This window comes from Amblyomma mixtum, chromosome 4 (genome assembly GCF_055824585.1).
Source record: "Amblyomma mixtum isolate Tamu chromosome 4, ASM5582458v1, whole genome shotgun sequence".
NCBI lineage: Eukaryota > Metazoa > Arthropoda > Arachnida > Ixodida > Ixodidae > Amblyomma > Amblyomma mixtum.
Window position 1 is genome coordinate 15,684,352 of NC_143015.1, and position 17,845 is coordinate 15,702,196.

At 44.9% G+C, this 17,845-nt stretch overlaps 1 long non-coding RNA gene and 1 pseudogene across 1 annotated transcript; one reads left to right on the forward strand and one right to left on the reverse strand.

Annotated features, from left to right (window-relative positions):
- The window catches only part of LOC149345751 (uncharacterized), a 124,098-nt pseudogene extending 120,532 nt beyond the window's left edge, over positions 1 to 3,566 (forward strand).
- A 3,990-nt stretch (positions 3,567 to 7,556) lies between these two features.
- LOC149345752 (uncharacterized) lies at positions 7,557 to 10,313 on the reverse strand. Its single transcript, XR_016292031.1, has 2 exons — positions 10,055 to 10,313; positions 7,557 to 8,834 (listed from the first exon to the last, which is right to left on the reverse strand). It is a non-coding gene; the product is annotated as an uncharacterized LOC149345752 (long non-coding RNA).
- Positions 10,314 to 17,845: the final 7,532 nt, after the last annotated feature.

The following is a 17,845-nucleotide window of genomic DNA, read 5'->3' on the forward strand; positions in this document are numbered from 1 at the left end:
ATGTCTAACTTTTTCATTCACATTATCAACGGAGGTGGGAAACAACCTTGGTTGACGGTAAAATGTCTGCAGTGTGTGCATGTTCCGTGTAAGGCAGCGAGCGACAGACGATGTGCGCACTGAGGCTTGAGGCTAGAGTGTCCTGTGACTTCCAGCGCGCGTAGTTTTTCTTGCTCTGCTTGCTCCTGGCCACATTTGTCCCTTTTGTCTTTCCCTTTTACGTCTTCTCTTTCTGCGACTACAGGGTGGCTATAGTGAATAAACACTCTTCGGGTGAACTGCACTACGTTTTCTTTCCATCTCTTTCTTGCTACTAGGAACTTGAAAAAAAAAACATCGTGAGGTCACATCCACTAACCTGGACGTGGTGTCGCGAGTGTACAAAGGCTTTTCAAAACAGTCAAACAACCTTCAGGCTGCAACCGCTCTGCACTTAAGTGATTCGTGTGTACTACTCCAGCCAGGCCATGTTGTCACCGGCCGCCCTCTCCACCTTTTCCTCACTAAATTCCTTTCTCTTCTTTTAATCCAGATTAGGTTCACCTCGAGCTATATTCCGTGAATTTTTTTCTGATTAGATAAGAAGATATGTTTTTCAACTTTTACGTTAATGACAGTGCAGCGCATTATTTCAACGCCTCACAGTGATGTAGGTGGTTTTCTTTGTTGTTCCGCACTCTTATTTTCTCTGAGCAATTTATTCAGGAAACTAATTTGTTGTTGACACTTGAATGAATTAATTTTTTTTTTACTCAGCGGCTGTCAATAACGCATTGCAGTCGTCTGCACAAATAATGCGACCATGATAATTTTAGGTATCTGCAAAGTAGCTTACGTAACCGAGGGACCAAATGATACGAATGTTGAATCCTGCACATATGACAATTATATTGATGTTACATTATCCATTCGCGCCTCTGAATACCTGCAACGCAAACCAGTCAATAAAACCTGCAGCGCAATACCGCGATTATTCGATCCTGATGACTCCCGCACTGATAGGCCATAGTGAAAAAATGCAAGTATTTTCGTTCACTCTCTCGTTGCTGCATCTGCCGGTCTGTCTTATCTACTTTTTTCCACATTTCAACGGCTGGGAATAAACAACGCCTTCCGCGCATTCGACAAAGCGAGTCTGGTGATTTGTTGTACACCCGCGATATTTTTCAAGTTCTTCGGCGTTGACACGCCGGCGAAGACTTTTTAGTTAGTCGGTTGGAATTATTTTCGGATGCTGATAAAAAAGCTGTTGTGAGTTAAAGAGCGGCAGCAGTCGTTCCAGATGACATATTCAACGATTTTTCATATCATTGGTGGGATTGATATAGCTATTTTAAAGACAAGTGATAGAACTTCGTCTCCAGGTAGGAGTTACTGTCGCGAAAGACGCGGGTTCGATCCTGGCCACCGCGGTAGCATTACGATGGAGGTAAAATGCAAGAGGCCCGTGCGTTGTGCGATATTAGTGCATGTTAAAGAACCCCAGGTGGTCGAAATAATCCGGAGACCTCCACAACAGCGTCTGTCAGAACTTGAGTCAGAACATTGAGCCCTTTATAACAACACAGCAGTAACTACAGAAACAGAGTATTTAAATTTTTGGCAAAATTACTCTGACGGGAGTAAAGCGTTTACAATAAAGCTAGTATTACTGTTAATAAGCAAGGTAAACCTTTAGTTCTTTACCGGTTCATTTAGCTTATTCTGAAACAATATTTTTTTTCAGTTTCAAATCATGAGTACCAACATATAAGAGTATTCTCAGCATCCGAGAACTTTAGGCCCTGTTGTTGTATTCAGTTTGAAACTAGTGACGATGGCCGTCTGCTAATACCAACCAGCTCCAACAGAAACACCGCTAAAGAGACAGCCAAAAGGGAGCAGAAGGCCATAAAAAAGACGTGCAACTGGGCAGCTTCAGCCAGAACATCGGCGTTTGTTGCGTAGTAATCCTCGGGACCGCACTTTTCAAGGCGTAGTTTTGAATCTCTTGGCAGTGAGGCCTCAACTATTCTTTAAAGAAACTCGTGGTACCCCCGCAAAAGGGGATAATTCTTGCGAACAGGCGTCACAAAAGGAATCGCGCTTAAATGTTCCCTCGAATGCACAAGCCCGTGTGCCCATTTGAACAAGTAGCAAGTCGGCAACATGTGTCCGAAGCATACATGACCCTCCTCCCGAGCGCATGAGTAGCAGTGACGCATATCGTAAACCAACAAGACATCTTTTTCTTTGCTTTTTAGAGACGCTGATCGAAGGTTTGTGTAAAACTTGTTCGTGGTGATTCGCTCCCCAACCATGAGGTGTGTGAACGTGCCCGCCATAATGCATGGAGTCACCCTACCCTGATCCATCGCATCCTCAAGTTCTTGGATAGTGTCGATAACGTCTGGAGATATTTGCAGACTCAGCCTTGAAACAAGCTCACTCCGGACATAACTCGACAGAGGTCTCACCGCCATTAGCCACACACCGAGAACAATCCCATTTGCCAAAACCGACCGTGGTCTAAGGGGAATCGGCCACGAATTTGCGTAAAATGAGGCAAGATGCATCACCAAAGCACCAGCGACTGTGGTCGCTAGCCCGTCATTTGTTTCCTTCAGATGAGCGATTGTTGTAACTGCAGAGGCAGAAAGTAATGCTGCTAAAAGGAGATATAGCCCGAGCCTCGATTTCACCAGGATACCTAAGAAAGAGACCGGTTCAGGACGGCTGCTTTTGACGTAGAACGTTTCCTGCGCGGATACGACTGCCGGTGGAACCGCAAACCTGAGCGCTAGCTTGTCGCTCACAACGAGCATATGTCCCGAAATGTCGTAATAGCTTTTCAACAGATCATCGTGGTGAATTTTCAAGTCGCTGTAGAAACTTCGAAGCACTGTGACATTGTACAGGCCAAGAGCGTTCAACAGGAATTCCGATTTCCAAAAGTTGGAACAGGGGCCTGTGGATTCCCGCTGAAGGCATGCGACACGGACGACACTGTCCCTTAACTCGCTTTGCTTGTCCAACCTGGCATCCTTGGCTTGCGAACGCCCGCTGCAGCCGCTAGAGTAGAGAGATACGTAAGCATTGCCCCTTGGTCGATGTGTTCCGTTCTCGTATGTAACTCCCTTTTGTATTCCGAGACGGCCGCAAGTAAAATTTATTCCTTTCGATAGTAATACGGAACGATTAAATGTCTTCCTTGTTTCGGTGCTCTCGGCAATCTCAAGCCAGTCAACGAGGTAGCGCTGGTGTTTTGTCCTTCTCTTGTGTCTCGTCTTTGATTGCGCTGTTTTTCCAATTCGTAAAACGAGGTAGGTTGATTCTGGGAAACTCAGAGTCTGTTCAAGACACGCTGAATTATTTTCTCCGAGGCTTTGTAACAGGATGTTCGTCTTGATGCTCATTTGCCTGTTCCCCTTCAGATATCGCAGAAAGCGATCACTGGGCAGTTTCCATTGTGTAACAGGCCATGGTACATAACTCAGCAACAAACGATGTTCGGCGTTCCAGTGTCCTTTGCAAGTTACAAGTGCGGCGTGGTCATGCCTCGAGATATGGGACTCAAGCGCACGTAGAACATACACTCTTGTTTCGTCATTTCCAAGGAATCCTTCAACTAAAGCTTGCCTTTGCAATAAAACTTTAAACAACACATAAACAAAAAAGATTTGAACTTTTCTCGCCATTTTCACACAGTCACTGTTTATGTTCGAAAAAGTGTTTCTCATCAAGAAAACAAGATTTCTTCTGAAATATGTTCAGCGTTATATTTAATTGTTAGTCGCCTTTAGTGCAAGAAATATTGTGCTAAGCAAAAATGATACTGCTGTGTTCGTTTCAATGTTTATGGTGGTCAACTTTGCGATGCGTATTTGGTGATTGTTATTAGCTGATGATTGTTATTGTTATACAGCATCGTGCGTAGGCAATCGACAGCAAACGCGTCCACTCAAAAGCTCACTGATGGACTTGAATTATTGAGGTTAGAAGGTGCAATCTGACGTTCTCAAGGCAGCTAAAGTGACAACACGTCAGTAATAATCGTAGTTGTTCACACTGAGCACCCGTATGTTTCTATGGGTCAAAGCTGTATTTTTTTTCTCACGCAATGAGACAACACCGTTCAATGCATTAGCGCCATATTATAGTTCATAATATTGTTTTTTCTTACCAATGGCCTAGCAGCCCTTACAGGCACAATAGATATCGTCTTGCCTTTCGTATTCCGGCAAAAGGTCTTCTGTGAAGAGTTCCAGCTTAAAACGCAAGCGTATATTGGGGTGACGCAGTTCCGAGTTTCGCTACGCAGAAAAATGTTCATCTGTAAGCTGCTTGACCAATAGATGTACTCTTGCTTTAAAAATGCTGCATTTCACCAGAAGGTAAATGTTTCCACGAGATAGACTGCTCTGAGACATTGGTTTGTCGACATACGTCTACGCAACTGGAGAAACGCGGTACGAAATGACACGAACAAAGGATTTTGCGCGCTGGCTCTGTTCACAGATCGCCCCTATCTCATTACACGACCCAATCGACCCAGTATTGAGCGTACCTTGTCTACCTGTGGCCTGTCGATACCACGCTGAAAGAAACAAATTTCGCGTTCCTGCGTACAACAGCATCTAATATTCAAAGTAACGACAGCAACAATTGCTTGCTGCATTTCAGGGAAAAGAAAACTCGTACATAATTCTAGAAACAGAAGACGTCTTCAGTGAGCGAAGATAAGATGACAAAAGTCCTTGAGACAGGCAGCAACCTGTAGCAACCCAGGTTCCGGCTTCAAACTAGTCAATACGCCTTCAGACAGACCACTTAAATTGCGGAACATCGAGTGTACTTCTTCCTTTCGCCGTCCGCGAATATGGCGATTCTTGGTGAACAGATATAGTGCCAAGCCGGGAGTGTGGCAGCTGATATTGAGGGTGATAACAGAAAGAAAGAGGAAAGCAAATTTCAGTGCGCAGAACATAACTTGTGTGCAGCTTTCACTGATAGAAAGTGAAATTATTCTGCTGCTTTCTTCTCCATATTGAGCTCCACGGCGTGACTGAAGGAGTTAAGGAGGTCAGTACTAATGTATAGTCTACTTTGCAAACCGCGTTCGCTGGACTGTAATGAGAAGGAAGCCATTTCTATGTATATCGTTTGCTACATCGCCTTTGTACTGCCTGTTAGTACGGATGGCACCAAAAGAGAAATCGTCCCGTTCTTTCTGTAAACGAACTTGTCGTGAAAAATTATCAGGATAATAAAGGTGTCGTAACTGTCTCCTTTCTTAGTGGACACCTCAATCGCGCCCTAAGGGAAGGGAGGGAGGTGGGATTGAAGGAGGAAATAGAGAAAGGTTCTGTAGTGGGTGGCTTCGGAATAATTTCGACCACCCAGAGATCTTTAGCGTGCTCTGACACTGCACCGTAAAATGGCGCCTTTTGCGTTACGCTTCCATGGGAACGCGCCATCTGACACCGCCGCTGAGAGAGAGGTAGAAACAGAAGTACGGAAAGACAGGTTAACTAAGCGACGGCCAGTGTGCTACCGTACAAGCGAGAAAGAGAACAAAGGGAGAGAAAGAAAGGAAAGAGAGGACTGGGGAATCAGTTGTGCACGTGTCGGTATGTCATAACTATGGGGGGCACATAGATACCGCTCTAAATATTCACAGCCTCGAACTAAACGATTAATCCTTTCAGAATGTCAATAGCCCCTTCACAGATCTCCCATGAGATGAAGGTTTACACCATTCCCCAGAATATGGTCGAAAGATAACAGGAACCTACTAATAAAGCATGCCTCCTTCACTGCATCTGACTGCATCAGGCGCCCTTCGTAGCCCTTCTTTCATCGGAAGGAAGGCAGCAAATAACTGCCAATAACTGCAGTAACTGCAGTAGCAGTAGCAAATAACTGCAGTAGCAAATTTTTTTCATCGGCAGCAAATAACTTCCTGACTCCCTGGTCGCGCAATCTAAAATTCTAAGCCACTCGTAAGTTATCGCTGGGAGCGTTTAGATGTAAAGCCCGCGGTGGTACTTTAACCTCCGTCTTCACTGCCACCGGGCGATATTAGAGAGGGTTTATTTTCAATAACTCGGCCGAACTTGCAACAATTCTTTTATACCTTGTTCATTTGTTTTCGCTTCTAATATACTATTGCTAGCATCGACTTGTGATATCATGGCAAATAGCTGAAAAAGCAATGATACCCGCCGCTTCTATTATTGAAGTGGTGCGCGTTGACAAAATGCGACTAAGGAAACTAATTATTACGCGACGGCGCATACAGCTTGTACAGGTCGCTGTGGAGGTCGCCCAGGAGGCGACCGCGGCCACATTTATTTGAGGGCTGCCTGAGAAGAGGTAGCGGCAGAGCAGCGGCGGCAGCGTCCGGCCGAGGCCGAAGTCCAGAGCGTTCTCTGCGCGAGCCAGCGTTCTCCTTCGCGCGCCCACCGCTTCGTCGTCTTCAGCGTGCCGATACGGTGGCGCTACAAGCTCAATCGGTCGAAAAAATTGGCAGCTGCTTAGGTCGGCTAGAACAGGATATACGTAGCGAAAGCAGTTTCGTCCAGTGACATTTCGGTAGCGACACGCCGTGGCTGTCGTTCAGCGGCTTGGCGGCGCCTCTTCGCGAGACGTTCCTATCGTTCTTCGGGCGCCTTGGCCGGCCGCTTAGCCTTTCGTTTTGCCGCAGTCAGGCGCATAGCGAAGTCATCACGTCACGCGCGGCGGAACTCAGCGCAGCGGCTGTGCTATAATAAATCCAATATTCACTATGCAAACGGCGTTTGTTGTCAGACAGTGCCGCATGACGCATCGCAGTGAAAACGACATTCGGTTTCAGAGGTTGCGCTGTGAGCCACAAGGAACCGGCCCATCAATCACATGTCATTGTTTTACTTAATGCGCAAAGCATAAACCACCGTTACCACCGTTTCTGCTTAAAAGGAGTGCGTAGCGACTGGCCGACGTCACCAGCTGCACGCAACGATCCTCCCCATTTAGCACTGTGTTGCCGAACGGCCTCTGCCTAGTGAACGAGCGAACCCATTAAGAAATTCAGCGCGGTTGCCAGAGACCCGAGGTTCGTTTGGAAAACAAGAGTATGTCTTCGTGCTAAGAGCTCCATTACCGCGACTTCAGGAAACTGATGACAATTACGCATCCGTTCAGCTACCCTGTGAAATCAATTATCACAGAAGATCCCAGCGCAACAAAAAGATATCTCTGCTTAATTGCTTATGAGTTCGTGCAAGTTAATCAAGTTCCTCCACAGTCTACAGAAAGAAACAAATTGTCCCGACGCATATTATTCCATTGGTCAAATGTTTAGGGGAATCCCCCAAGGTGGAGTAAATTTGTAATAAGGGAGTAATTACTCATTGGCATCCACCCAAGCGCAGCCATTCGGCTACAAAGGAAAGTTATACAGCTTTCTCAGAAACTTCGTAGTTAAAGAAAAATTCGTCCTGGTCCGGGGTCCGGACCCGGGACCACCGCTTCACCGGAGCAGTCGCTCTACCAACTGAGCTAACCGGGACGGCAAGCTTATGGTAGCTTTATTAAGATAACTTCATAAAATAAAGCGAAGCTCATGAGAACCAGTATCAAATTTTTCGGAAAAGCCCAAAAATGTTGTCCACAATAGACCCTTGATCAAGGATGGAATGAGGGTCTTTGTAGGGAACATAGCCTTAGTTTTGCATGAAAATTACTTGCTGCACCCATGCTGAACAATGCTGAAGGAATGAATTAGATTCTAAAAAGGAGATGAGATGAAAGAATATGGCAGGTAGCATGATACAAGGAATACAAATAAGCGCTATAGGTCGAAAGTGATCAGGGCAATGCTGATTTCCAGACTTAAGCAGTGAAATCGCCCTCCTAATTTTATTATCACTGGAAATACATCCTGTTTCAGGCGACGGATCAAAGTATTTAATAAGAAATATGAAACAGTGAGACTTTGCATTAATCAAGAATTTATAATTAACGCTGTCTACACTATAGGAAGAGGAAAACTTTCTTCTCTGGTGCTCTGAATACCCGATTGGTCGAATAGTACGGGATCCATGAGAAGAACATCAAAAACAGGCACTTGCGATTGCTTGTTAAGAATTGTTAAGAATAGTGGCGCATTCACAACATGAAAGCTGCAGAAGAAAATACAATGCAACTCGCGGAAGCCAAGAATCTGACTCCAGTTTGTCCGTCGAGATCAGGATGGACGGCTTTCCGCGAAACACATAGCAAATACGTTTTGATCTACACGCTTATGTAAGTAGCTGCTACTGCGGTTACAGCAATTGTTATAAGATTTGCGTGAATCTGCTTCCAAGAAGTAAATGGTTACAAAGCGCCAACGGCACAACTGTTGGTATCGACGACCGCAGTCCTACAGGGCTGAAACAGGCATTGCGGTCAGAACTTGCACAATGTTTAGTTCCGGCATGTTTTTCTAAATAGTCCATTGTGAGTTCATGTACTGTTTTGGGTTCTGTCAAGGAGGCGTAATGTAACTTACGCTCACACTTGACTATCCTTCCAATGAACAAAAACATCCGCATTGTTGTCCTTGCTAGTGAACGTGCGATGAAAAAGGTTGAAATTTATGTGATGTTGAAACTTGGTATTTCGGAAAAACTTCGACATAGGCGTCTAGAAATGTGACCTGTCATTGTAAGCTGGTCGCTGACTGGTTTGGCGAATAGGCTGCAATTCGTGCACAGCCGTAGCTACGCAGTTTGCGGCGTGATGACACTGAAGGCGCGGTCATCCGTCGAGGAAATCTATGGCGTTGAACTTGGCCACAACAGGGTTGGCCTTGTTCGTTATCATTGTCCCTGTAAAGGAGAGAAAGCACGTTTTTGCCACATTATAACATCACATTTATAGAAACCACATTTATAGCACAGCGCTAAGAAACACGTACCTGACGTGCACTCTTACAAGCCATCATAGCGATCATTGGGCCTATGCTTGCAAGCCATAACCGAGCACCTACAGTACATGTGATCAGTAATATGTCCGTGAAGGTAGGGAGATAGCTTTTGCCACTCCCAGAAAATTTCCAAGCGGGACGTTCTGTAAGCGTCCAGTTACAAAGCCTGATTCTTCTTGGAATGCCTGGCTTACCCTGAACATACTTCACCACTAGCTGACCGCGGATGTACAGGCCGATAAAATTTGAGTGCCTAAATGTCGTGCTAAAAATCTAGTGGACTGGAAAAGCTGCACATGATTGCTTTGTACTTTCAGAAAAGTTATTAAATACAGGCGACCGCTATCAAAAATAGAGCAAGCATCGCAGGAGTAAACAAGATTCACAAAGCATGATGGAGGTGGGGAGAGCTTGTGCTGTCCTGGTGTCCATTAGCTGTTCTTTCACATACTAGCGGACGAAACAATAGACACGTCACCCACTAATTCTGAACCAATCAGACACGTGAAGTTCACTGCTTATCCAATATTTTATGCGCAAAGGAAGATGGCGAATACAGATATGTTTCATAGAATTATGGTTGAATGAATATAATAGAATGACTTTCTGATTGCCATCTTTAACGAGCGTACATATATTGCAAAGCAGCTGGTGATTATACCTATCTACAGAAACAACGACCACACACGGAGTCGCCTTTTCTAGACAGTCGACGCCGCAAGGACCAGAAAAAAAAATGTTCTGACCGCCGCTTGAGACAAGCAAGTTCAAAAACATGGTTCAGCCTTCGTGAATTCTCTGCACGCCGTGAAGTCTGGAAACTATGGCTCATCTGAACTTTGGACTGTCCACAGCGAGAGAGATAAATGCCAGTTCTCAGCCTTTTCGTCCTTTCGAGGCTCGTGTGTAGTGTGCGCACCCGCAACCCTGCTGCCTTCGTATCCTCTCAAAATTTCTGTTGACAGAATACATCCGGCAGTCCAATAACGAGTCCTTTAGGTTTGCCCGCTTTTCACAGAAGGGTAATGTTCTGGCCCTGTTTAACGCCTCGTTGTCGAGCTAGTCCCTCGAAACAAAGCATTCGCGTTGGATTGCTTACGAAAAAGCACCGCATAGCCGTACCGACAGTGCAGGCTGGGAGCAGGTTCGCGATGCATCCGGCGACCAGCGCCCAGGAAATGACCGACGCCACGTCCCCGGATCGGCTGGGGGCAATAGCGCTCAGTCCTCCCATCGTCACGGCGGTCGAGCCTACCTTGGCAAAGCTGCACAACGCGTACGTCAGCAGTCGCCTGGTTCGCACGTGCGGTAAGAGGCTCCATAAGCAGGCTATCTTCGTTGTGTATGCACTAGAATGTACAGCCCTTGTCAAAAGTAACCAGGCTGCACGTTTTTCTTCTCAGTCGTACATTAAAGCTGTTATGCCAGCCCCCAAGCTCTAAATTTTTGTATGGTAAGAAGAACCCTTGTTCTCCCCTTCAGAGAACTTATTGATCTATAGGGAAGCCGTGAAGGCTCTGTTATACGAATGAGAAGCAAACCATACCACCTGGTTACTTTGACAAAGACTGTAGGTTCTTCTCCTGGCTGTTGTGGAATGCGTACCGGTATTCTAAGCAACAACGTCTGCTGTTGTCTGAGGTGGCAGACATGCAAAATTTTGTGTTGCAACAAAGTCCTCAAACCCGGAATGGCCTGTAATGTTAGACTAGTTCGCTGAGCATGTTTTATTTATTTATTTTATTTCACATACTTTCAGGGCCCGTAGGCATTGCAGAAAGGAGTGGTACAACAAAAAAAAATACAGTGCACAGTTATACAAAACAAGTTATATGATGGCAGAAAACACAGTTTTCTTGAAGTTCTCAACATCGGTAATGGCAGCGATGGAGGGAGGAAGGTCGTTCCAGTCAACGCTGGTTTTAGGAATAAAAGAATCATGACACGATTTGGTTCTCGAAAATGGAACACCGACTTTAAATATACGATCGGAACGGGATGAAATGTATGAAGGGCTCGAAAAAAGATGATCCTTTAACAGGGGGTTATGGTGATACAGTCTGTGGAAAAGACATAGTCGAAAACACTTCCGGCGCGAAGAAAGGTCTGGTAAGGCAAGTGTGTTTTTCATAGAAGTAATGCTGGCGTAACGGGAATAGTTAGTTAAGATAAAACGTGCTGCACGATTTTGAATGGATTCTAGTGTGTTTATCAGTGTGATTATATTATGATCCCAAACTGCAGATGCATATTCTAACTTGCGAGTATGTTTTTGCAGGCTAGTTGGTGCCTAAGCATTGTGGGTTTTTTGCGCAAAAGACACGACACAGAAGAAACGAGGTAGACAGGACAAGCGCTTTGTCCTGTCTACCTCGTTTCTTCTGTGTCGTGTCTTTTGCGCAAAAAACCCACAATGCATATTCTAACTTTGGTCGTACTAATGTTTTATAAAGGGTTAGTTTTATCGGCAGAGGCGCGGTAGAGAAATTTCGGCGCAAGTATCCAAGAGTCCTGTTGGCGTTATTTGCGACATGTTCGACGTGTCTATGCCATGATAAGTTACGTGAGATATGAACACCTAGGTATTTGTAGGAGTTAACTGATTCAAGTGAAATGTCGTGAAGAATATAAGTACGCTTGTTATCAGTGATGTTAGTGCGACGTGACACATGCATCGTTTTACATTTATTAACGTTTAGTCGCATGCACCACTTATCACACCAGTTAGATACGCTTGTGAGATCATCCTGAAAATAAATAGAATCAGTTTGGTTAGATATTTTGTGATAGATGACGCAGTCGTCTGCGAAAAGCCTGATAGAAGAATGAGAAATGCATTCAGGAATATCGTTAATGTAAATTAGGAAGAGAAGAGGTCCCAGTACCGACCCTTGTGGTACACCGGATGTCACAGAGGTGTGAGAGGAGGAACAGCCGTTAGCAGAGACATATTGAGTTCGATTCGATAAGAAGCTTTTAATCCAGTTCAGTACGTTAGGGTCAATGTTAAGCATGCTAAGCTTAAGAATTAGGAGATCGTGGGAAACAGTATCAAAAGCTTTCGCGAAGTCCAAAAACACACAGTCTACATCAATGTTCAAGTCAGTGTAAGCAAAAAGGTCATTAGTAAAACATACAAGCTGTGTTTCACATGAAAATGTCTTCCTGAAACCGTGTTGTTCTGCTGAAAAGAAGGAATTAGACTCAAGGAAATCAATCAGATGAGAGTATATGATATGCTCCAAAATTTTACATGGTATACTTGTGAGTGATATAGGACGATAGTTATCGGGAGAATGAGTGTTACCTGATTTTGGTACTGGAACAACCTTGCCAACCCTCCAATCGCCTGGAAGTACTGAGGAACAGAGTGACTGGGAAAAAAGCATTGAAAGCATAATAGAAGAGTAGAGTTCAGAGAGTTTCAGCATTTTAGAGCTGATTGCATCGTCACCGGGCGAAGAAGACATTTTCAAGTTTTCAACCAACTTTTGCACACCGACCCAGTCAATACTGATAGGGTCCATTGGCAAATAAGAGAAAGTAGTTACAGACGGTAAAATATTAGCACTTTTCTGGAAAACTGAAGCAAACACATCATTTAAAACGGAACAACACTGGTTCGAAGGAATGGAAATATGGTCAGAACGGGTTAGTTGAATTACCTTATCTTCTTTGCCCCCAACAATATTCCAGAATTTACGCGGATTAGATTGCAGAAGTGATGGGAGGGTGTTGTCAAAAAAGTTCTGTTTAGCATCTTTAACAGCCATTAAATATTCTGCATGAATGCGATGATATGCTGCCCAGCGTTCAGGAAGGTTAGATGCTTTAGCGCGACGAAAAATACGCTTCTTTTTGTTGCATAAGCGGCGTAGGGTTTTGGTAAACCACGGAGAGGTAGTATTTGAGACAATCCTAATTTTAGGTACGTATCTATCTATTAATTCTATCAGTTTATTTTTGTACAAGGACCAGTTTTCTTCAATAGTAAGTTCGGAAAAGTTCTCACTGTAGTCGGCAATGAATGATTCTAGTTCAGCTGTGATGGACGTGGTATCGGCGGCATTGTAATCACATATGGTCTTAACTATTTTCTTAGGACGAACATTCTTCCTAATTGTGAAGTGAAGCAGTGAGTGGTCACTCAGTCCTTCTAGGTACGTTGGCGGAGAGACCAAATCTGGAGCTGTAGTAAAACAGAGGTCTAAAATATTAGACGATGTGCTGGTGGTACGTGTGGGTTTGTTAATTAGCTGGGTTAGATTAAAATCGGCGCAGGTGTCTAAAAAATTAGTGCACTCGGAGGATGGCTGCTTAAGGGAGGGAATACAGTTTCGCCACACTATGTTTGGGAAGTTAAAATCACCCAGTAGGAACAAGTGTGATTTCGGGTGCCGAACAATTAATTTATTCAGGTCATCATGAAGGTCGGCGCAAAAAGTAGTAGGTGAGGATGGGGATCTATAACAAGCGCAAAAGGTAAGGTAACCCGTTGGAAAGCTAACATGGATGCAAACGATTTCTAGTGGTGAATCGATAGAGATAGCAAAGGAATTGATAGCAGAGCTCACGGCAATCAGTACACCTCCGCCTGTTCGGAAATCGCGGTCGTATCTGTAAAACTTGTATGTTTTTTCGCAGTCTAGTATTTCGCTATTCTTTATTTTTGCTGAGAGCCAAGTTTCGGTGAGCACAACAATATCAGCCGAGCATGCATCGATATGTGACGATAGTGATGTACGTTTGTTGATGACACTTCGGACATTAGTGAAAAGAAGCGATATGTAGTCTGTTTGCGTTCGATCATGAGATAGCTATGCTGAGCTTGAATGTGCAGTGGGTGAACCTGGTGGTGTGATGTCTCTTTTTGGGGTAATAGCACTCCTGGCTGGTTCGATTTCGCATACTTCGTCAGTAGCTGCACAATAAGCGTAGCATTTTTTACCTATGATCAATTTGTTGTGGCGTAAAGAATAGAATTGGCCGCTAGCCTTGCCGAAATCACTAAGGGCTTTCCGCGATTTACGGGTTGCTTTACAAAAATCTTCGCCGATAGAAACGCCTTCTTCTTTAAACTTTGATTTTTGTGAAAGTATATATTCTCGAGTTTTATAGGACGCAAAGTTAGCAATAACAGGTCGTGTTTTGCCATTTCCAAAGCTGCCTAACCTATGAGCCCTGTGAATCGCGACTTCCGAGGAATTCAGATTGAGACACTTCGAAAGAAAGTGTTGGATCTGGGCTTCCGATTGTGCCCACGTTTCTGACGAATTGTCAGAGATGCCATAGAATATTATGTTGTCGCGTCTTGACTGGTCCTCCAGCTCATCCAGTCTGGACGCGAGCGCAACGCTCTCATTTGAAACAGCCTCTTGGACTGCTGCAGTAACATCGCTACTAGAAGGCATGTTTTCGAGACACTCAACCGCGGCTTCCACAGCAGTCATCCTATTAGAAAGGTCTGAAACAGTGTCGGACAGCGCTTCCTGGTTAACCTTGAGTTCAGCTATGGCATTCATCATTTCTTCATGTCGTGTATCAAACTTGGACGACAAAGCAGCTATCGCGGCCATAACTTCACTATGCTGACGGTCCACATGATGATAATAAGCGAAGGCCCAAATTCACTGCTTGCGTCTTAGCGCCTTCGTTATTCGGACAAAGCTGACCGGCACGCAAAGCAGATTTTTAAGTCTATTTTTTTATTCTTGACTGATTGCAGCTCAATAACGAAAGGGAAAATGCCCTTCAAATGAGTATCTCCAGCCAATCTACCCGACCAGTTCTGCAGGTGACGTGGCAATGACGCCAGCCGTTCAACTTTTGCCATCACAGTGCAAGCGGCTAGTAAGTGTGAGGCGATTGTCGTGACGTCATGGCAATAAGACGAATGCGTTTTCTGGAGGGCCTCCTTTGGAGAATATTTCCCGCTTCGTTCATGAGTTGTCTCCGACTACAGTTGATCCGCTTTCTTGCACAGTTGTCATACAGAACGATCTCTGCTGTTCTCTGCAGGACGCAGGAGATTTTGTACCATGAAACTTTGTGGCGCCTTAAGAAGCGTAGCGTCGGAGCACACATAAGGGCATCCGCGTGCGCTGCTTCTAACTGGTAACAGCAACTCGCCAACGTGTGCCGCGCAATATGCTAGGCATCGCTCTCTTTCTGCTTTGTGAATTGGCAAAATAAAGCCAGGAATACTCAGTGCCGTTGGCTCGGGTGATCGTGCTGGTCCATTGAGTTGTGGGCAAATTGCTCAGGTGTGTGTGAGGACGCGAAATTCGGAGGTCGTGAGCTCAGGTCGAACAGGTGGTATGTGGTTGCTTATCTTCTGCTTTGTAACTAATTATCTTTAGGAGAGAAAATAACTACGCTACTAGCCTTTCATTGATCAACGCCACAATTAAAAAAAAACATTCGCCTGTGCTCTTTGGTTTCGGTGGCTCTTGGCTCCCCCCCCCCCACACACACACGCAGGAGGAATGCCAACGATTCATCTCAGAACAAAAAAGAAAAGGCTGTTGCATACAACTTTGCAAAATGTCACGCAGAGAAGGGTGGTGGCAGCACAACAGAGCACAAAATAGGACATAGGCAAAAATCACGTTTTTGGTCAATCCTTACACAAGCACTCCGCACACACACGAAAGAGGAACAGACAAGTCTAACAACGAATCCCACCACAAAAACGAACTGCAGTAAGCCACAAGTGCAATGTACCGTAAGAGAAATGAAACAGTGGGACGATTAGGGATTAAACAATTGTAATGGTCCATGCGCGTGAGGGAAATATCCTCAAGTTCCCCTGATGCCTTCTGAACTGTGTCCTGCCAAACTCACATGATGAGTCTCGTCTAGAAGCGAGAACTTCTTCGGACCATTCATAAAACCGCTCATTTAGAGTTGTTACTAGAAAATAAAAAGTTTCACAAATAACACAGAGGAAGAAAAAGTTCCTTCGAGATGGAGTTCTTCTACCACCACCTCCGTCAGGTTTTGAAATTTGTCAACTCCTTGCAACCTGTAGTCGTCAGATATAAAAATCAGCTCACCCCCTTGAGGCTCATACCATAGAACCTTAACAGTCGCCAAGACCACACCTAACAATGTTCGAATCTTTCCTCGGTAACTTTGTCACATATGAAATCATGGTGCACTGAAATGGCCTCAACTTCAGCGCCACCAGCGGCGTATTTAATGAACTTCAAAAGACGTATAAAATTGCTCCTGAAACCTCATATTGAGGGAATACTACCACCATCGCCTCCAATAATCAGACCCTGGTGCAGAACATTCATCTATTACCGATCGGTCCCCACCTCCGCAGCGCGATAAATGACTGGGTTTAAAGGCGGTGAAAAGAGACATCCTTTCGGAATTTGAAAAACGGCTACATTACCACCCGAATCTTACAATGCTCAAACGCAATGCCGTGCAGGCTCTCAGCAGCCGATCTCACAATGTACTAAAACCTGCACATAAAGGTGGAGCCACCGTAGTTATGGATCAAAAGGACTACCTTGATGAGGCCCTAAGAGAATTAAGCGACTTCTCATTCTACAAGGCTCTCCCTATTCATCTCACCAAAGAGTATAACAGGAAGGGTTCAGAATGAATTCAACTCTGACAAAAAAAGAAGAAAATTGATGACAAGATCGCTCAAGCTATAATTCCATTGCGTTCAGGGCCACGAAATTTTTATGCTCCAAAAATTCACAAAGAAAACAATCCGGGAAGGCCAGTGGGCTCTTGTATTGGAACTGTTACTGAACATAACTCGAGTGATGTCGACAGGGACTGCTTGAAAAATTCACATTTCTGTTCTTTTACAGTGATATTGTGCTTTGCCAGTCGTTGAAGTACCTTTACCACAGTTTCTTGACAGTCGTCTATATTGTCGCCTACGACGATGACGTCGTCGATATAGCAACCCACTTTTGGAATCCCTTTTAAGACTTCGTCCATTAACGACTGAAAGATAGCGGGTGCGCTAGAGATGCCGAATGGTAGGCGCTGAAACTGGAATAATCCGAGATGAGTGTTTACGGTTAACAGCGCTTTGCTTTCCTCAGCAAGCGGCACTTGCTGATAGGCTTGTGATAGATCCAGAACGCAAAAGATTTTACCTCCTGCGAGCATGGAATACAAATCTTCCGGCAATGGCAAAGGGTAATGGTTAGATTTAAAGCAGGATTAACCGTGACTTTGTAGTCGCCGCATACCTTAATCCTGCGCCGCCTTTCTTCGCGACCACCACCAGAGGCGTTGCCCAGTCACTTTTCGTGACCCTCTTTAGTATTCCGGCTTGCCCGAGCTTTTCCAGCTCCTTTGCTACTTCCTATTTGATGGCACATGCTATTGGCCGTGCTTTTAAGAACACTCGTTGAGCCCCTTCCTTTACAAAGATGCGAGCTTCGAAGTTTTTGACGACTCCCGGGGTGCACTTGAAAACCTCGGGGTACTTTTTCCGTAAGGCTTCTACCCTCTGCTCCAATGACTTATCCGTGGACAGGCTGTATACTGCTTTCCAGTTTATCTGCAGTTTTTCCAGCCAGTCTCTTCCCATGAGAGCGGGCATCGGCGTTCCGTTTCCCTTCACTACCACTACAGGCAAAGAGATTTCACTTGCGTCCTGCTTGACTAAGACGTTTGCTCTTCCAATTACCTTCAGCTTTTCTCCGTTGTAAGTGCGCAACGACAGATTGGATTCCACATATTTAACATGCGGGAAACACTGCTTATATAACTGCTCTGGTACGATCGTGGCCGCTGCACCTGTGTCAATTATCATCGAAACAGTCTTCCCTTCAATGTTCAGGTCGACGCTGTAGCCCCTTGAACTCTTGCCCGAGACGAACACAGTCTGACAACTCAAGTCTTAGGATTCGTCGTCCGTGGTGTCGACGTATC